Genomic DNA, 6,000 nt, shown 5'->3' on the forward strand with positions numbered 1-6,000 from the left:
GGTATCCATTTAAAAATGTATCTTTTAACCTCTTATATAAAAATAAATCGAATATGTCAATCTTTTTGTCAAAATATTTAGTTGCAATTATTTTTTTGGCGTGTTTCTTTAACTATAACATGCTTATGTGGCACTCCACATGTCATGCAACACACCATACATGTCTAATAAAAAATCCAAAGACATTTGGTTCTACACGGTTATATCTGAGGTTGTTTTGGTCCACAAAAAAGTTTTAAAACCCCTACATTAGATAATTCCATTTATTTTCTTCCCCGTTAAAGGATAAAAAATGCACAATCTCCTTCAATAAATAGTTTTTCATACGCATCACTTAAGAATCAAACCATGCATATATCAAATGTTTAAGAGAATTAAATATATCACTAGTGTTATACTATATTGGTAAATCCAATTAGTTTGTACTCAATCTAAAAGTTCACTTAAAAGCAATAAATTATTAAAAAAAATTATTTTTAAATTGAATCTATTATTTGCAAATGTTCAAGAGACAACTTAGGTCTCGCAAATGGAGAAAAGCTTAGTTAGGAGTTGAGAATCAAAACTTGAGAAAAAACATGAAAGAAAGAATAAAAGAGAAATATTTTTTCATCAAAGAAGGTTGGTTTTATATAGTGTTCGATAGATTGCAGGGGGAGAGAAATTAATGTTATTTTATTTCAAATCAATGTAACGAGGCAAAACTATAAATCCAAAAGAAACCCAAAATCATTAAACCACACCTATACATGTCAACTGTCCTTAAAATAATTTGTTACAAGAGTAAAAATAATATTAAGTAAAAAATTGTCACATAAAATCAAGATGGTTGGTGGCTTGGTGCTGTTTAAATTCATTTGATTGTTTGGTGAATGTGACTAAGAGAAAGAAGAAGACGATGAGTCACAAAGGTTATATGAGGTGAAAATAAAGGAAGTTGATGGGTTTTTTATGAACATAGTTGTGTAGTGTTGTTTGAGAAATTAGAGTTTCCTTCCTATAGATTTGTTTATTTGCTATATTATTTCCCTTTGTTTTTCAGTTATCCTCTTTTCAATCCCTTTTCTCTTATTTCTTTGTTCCTATTTATACTTGAAATCATGTTAAGGTTAGAGGTGGTTGCAAAAACCTAGAAATTCAGTGGAGAGGTTATAATGCTAAAAGAAAAAAAGCAATGAGAAAGAAAAAATGGAAGGATGTTCAAAATGTATAGTGAGTAGCATGTTGCTTCATGTGAGGCATTGTGAGCTCAAAATAGAGAAAATAAAAAACCTAATGGTAAAGAGATTTTGGAATGATGATGGAAATAGAAGAATTAGTTAGAGTGTATTTGTTGAAATGCTCCAACAAGGCTATGGCCACTTTGCTATTCTAATTTGATTTGTTTATATCACTTTGTACTTTTATGTAATTAAAGACTAATAGTTGGATAAAGGAATATTTTTGGATTTAGATTTTATAAGGAGCTTAAAAATGATGGCAAACCTAATAAAATTTAACACATTATTACCCTCGTTTTTTTAGAATTTTTAAATTGGCAGAATAAGGTTGGGGTAACTATAGATCCAATTAAAGGGTTAAGAGTGGTCATTATCTTTATTATTAGTGATACGTGGATCATTAGATTAGTTCTTTTTGGTTGAATGTGGATCATTAATTAGATTTGTATTAACATATAATTGTTGTCTTGATTGAAATTTTCTCTATGCAAGGTGTTCTTGATTAGTTCCTTAGTTTTATGATTGTTGGCTTGAGTCTTGTGCTCTTGTCCGACTAATTCTCTTAGGATCTATTTGGAGTTTGTAGGGAAGTGATTAGTGAATGAGAGGGCATTAGGTGGAGAAGGAGAAGAGAGAATGGACAGCGACGCACCGTCACTGATAATAATTTGACACACAACCAATCAAAAAAGTCTTTACATATATTTTGGTTTTCCTTTATTTTTCATGTCTTCTTAGGTAGAAGTTCATCATTGAACACAAGACGCTCTTTGAAGTAGTTTAGGAACAGGCAAGTGAGAAACATAGTCAATTTCTTAGCATACTTGCTTGATCAAAAAGGGGATCCTTCTCACAAGTTCAAACTAGCCTAAATATTATCTTATCATCTTATTGATGTACATTGATTCACAACTGCTTGAATCAATTAACAAAGATACAATTTATAAATTTAATGAACCTTGGTGAATGCATGTTTTATTAATTAAGGAAAATATTAAAACAAAATTAGTACACTCTCCGGTCACAAATATAAGCAAAAATCCATGTTTTAGATTCATTCAATAAATGATGTATGTGGTCTTTATTGTAGGCAACATACATCATTTATTAAATGGATTTAGAATATGAATTTTTGTTTATATTTGTGACCGGAGGGTGTATATTATTAATATTAAATTAAAAAAAAATTGAATATTAGATCAATCAAACACAATTGATATCTCTCATTCTCATGAATTAAACATTACTCTTTGAGTTATGAATTTCCATCACAAACAACAATACCAACTAAATGCATGAACCACCAATACATTTTGCAAGGAATACATATATTCCTCATTATTCATGTATTAAATATGAGTATCAAAGTCATGCATGGAAATCATAAACAACAACACCAACTACATGCACAAACAACCAATATATTTATTCAATCCCTCATTTTTTTAGCACATCAAATGCACTCTTTGAGTCATGCATGTGATGTGAGAACAAATATTATATATGTTAAAAATATAAAGTGACTATAGATTTTAGTCTCTATTACATTTGTTTATTAAAAAAATTATAAAAAATCTCATAAAATTTTATAATGTTCTATTATTATTTTATGTACAAATTATAAATTACATCATTTAGCACTTTAAAATTATGCGATATTTTGATTTGTTTTCATCTATTTTTGTAGTTTTTTTTTTCTTTTTTTATTATTAAAAGACAAAGCAAAAGCACTAAATCTACTTTTATTTTCTTTTTTTGTAAAATTATTAAGTACTACTGTAAATCTTTTTTTTAATAGTGTATCATATGTTCATAAGTCTAAACACTACCAAGTATCTTCAAAAATTATTAGTAGTTACTACAATCTACTTTTGATTTGGTCAATATGCGGAGATTATCAAGTATTAGTTGTAACTATGCTAAATCTAATTTTGGTTAGTTCTCGTGAGCTTAACTCAATTGGTAGAAACAATATATGGTATATTTAAGGTTTGGGTTCAAACTCCAGCTAAAAAAAAATCTATTTTTGGTTAGTCATTGTGAAAACTCTAAATTTGATGGCTACACTAAATTCTTTTTTGGTTCCGTCCTTCTGAACATTTTTTTCATTAAAATAAACCTTAAATGTTAATGGTAATTATGTCGAAATCCACTTTTAGTTTGGTAACTACTCACCACTTTTCAAATCTGAAAACTTTAAAGGCTTAATTACACTTTTGGCCGCCTAAGTTTTCCAAAGTTGTGATTTTGACCTCCTAAAAAAAACAACTCTTTCCAGGCCCCCTAAGTTTACTTTCTGTTGCAGTTTTGGCCCCCCACGCCAATTTTGACCCTGTAAACGCTGACGTGGACGCCACGTGTGTAAATTTTTAATTTTTTTGTATTTTTTAATTTTTTTATTTTGTAATTAAAAAAATAAATAACTTTTTTTTATTTTTAATTTTTGTAATAAAAAAACAAAAAAATTGTGATTTTTTTATTTGTAATAGAAAAACAAAAAAAAATATTTATTTTTATTTTTGTAATTAAAAAAACTTTTTTATTTTTGTAAAAAAACAAATTTTTCTTAATTACAAAAATATTTTTTAAAATTAAAAAAATTAATAATTTACACACGTGTCCGTTGACTGGGTCAAAATTGGCGTGGGGGGCCAAAATTGCAACAAAAAGTAAACTTAGGAGGCCTGAAAAGAGTTGTTTTTTTTAGGGGGCCAAAATCACAACTTTGCGAAACTTAGAGGACCAAAAGTGTAATTAAGCCAACTTTAAATTGATGGCTACATCAAATCGTCGGTTGGTTTTATTATTACAAAGTTAGTGACTGAGCTGATCTCAAAGTCAATGCCTATGCCGCATCATTTTTGGTTTGGTCATTATAACATTTTTTAAATAAAACCAAATATCAGTATTGATTGTGTGAGTTCCACTTTTGATTCAATTATTACACAAATTTCAAAAAACAAATTCATAAAAGTACACAAATAAAAGTACACAAATAAACAAACATTATCTATCCCAAAATTACGTGGTCTTTGGTGATTTTTCTATTCCACCAAGAGATATGTAGGAGAAGAATACTCCTGTCAAGTGCAAAACTAATTAGTTTTTCTTAATAAAATTCCTTATTTTTGTTATTCCCACTATATTTAATAAAATGAAAAAAATAATTTTAGAAACGAATATATTTTTGTACAATTAATTAGCGGTAACCTCTAAATATTAAGATTTTGTCAAAAAAAATAAAAACCTCAAATATTAAGATAAATTTTATCCAAATGCAAGCAGATTTTGTTACTCATAACTTAGCAAGAGCAGCACAATTATATGCTAGTCACAATAGTTTTATTTCGATCCTATCTTTTATTTAACCTACTTTGATGAAAGAAATGAGTTAAGTTTGTTATTGTAAAAAAATAAAAATAAAGGAAAACCTTTTTAATCTAGGTTGTCATAGGATTTTAATACCGTCTTTATTATTATGAACTCAAATGGTGTTTTCAAAAACATTTTTTTTCATTTAAGAGTCGTCCAATACTGTTCTTATTTAAATAAATTTTGGTGGTAATTTATTTTATCATTAATCGAATTTTAGGTCGTGATAGTAATTGATCTGAGACTCTTTATTATGAAAACATGTCAATCAATTATTATTGGAGTGAAGTGTTAAGCATCTCAAAAGTATGAGCAAAGAACAAAATTGTCAGGAAGAATAAATTAAATTTGGGCAAGTTTCTTATGTCGTATATTGTATGCAATTGCTGCATTCAAAATACACCAATTTGACCTCACAATTGGAATGTTGATCTTAACAAATATATGTCTTAATTCATTAATTATAAAATATATGCAAATTTACGGTGCGCTCGCTTTAAATAAAAACAAATATTGGCTAAATTAGCAATGGTTGGCAACTCAATATTTTATTGTGAAAGATCAAGAACAAGCTGACAATTCAAAGGTAGGCTGAAGTTTTAAACCAGAAATTATGTAGAGAGCAGCGTTAAAAGTTTACAATCAAGTGACATACTACTCAACAAAATGGTGCATTGAAAGTGTAGAATTAGAAAAGTATAGAACAGGTTGAGGAATCTGGTATAAACTTTAAACTCATGGTGGTTATGGTCCCCTAATTTTTTAATGACAATTTTGGTACAGCATCATAAAACTAAGTGTCTCTCTTGTATCCGAATGTATGCATGTATACTTTTTTTTAAACCATATTAATATTTTACTGGTAATTAAACAAAACAAAGAGATTTTACCGGTAATTAAACAAAACAAAGAGAAAGCCAAAAACATCTTACTGATAACTAATATTAGTTTTATACTTCAATTCAAATGCTTCACTCGTTCACATATGTCAAACAAAATGTCAGCGCTTAACACACTATATTAACGAAGAATCAAGACTCCCAAGCACAGAGTATGCCATGAAGAAAATACTAAAATAAAAAATTACACTGCCAAAGTGATGGAACGAGCAAAGAAAGAAAGGTACAAATTATGTTATTGCTTCCAATCACATAATTGGGTTAAGCTACTAAGAATGGTAATCAAAAGATAAAGTAGTGTATTTTATGTTCAACTACCAAAACGTTTGTAGCTTGTTGAGCAATTGAAGTAAAGAGTGCTCCTTATGCATGAAAATTCGACCATTTCTTTCATTCCAGATCACTCAAATGCAAGATGGCCAAAATGATGCATGGATCGTTGATGATGCTTTGTTGATCCTCCTAAATGACCAAATTGAAGTAAATGATAAGAGATGTGAGTTGGGGTC

Source organism: Medicago sativa, chromosome 6, assembly GCF_051527215.1.
Source record: "Medicago sativa cultivar Bolivia chromosome 6, Bolivia_mono, whole genome shotgun sequence".
Taxonomy (NCBI): Eukaryota; Viridiplantae; Streptophyta; class Magnoliopsida; order Fabales; family Fabaceae; genus Medicago; species Medicago sativa.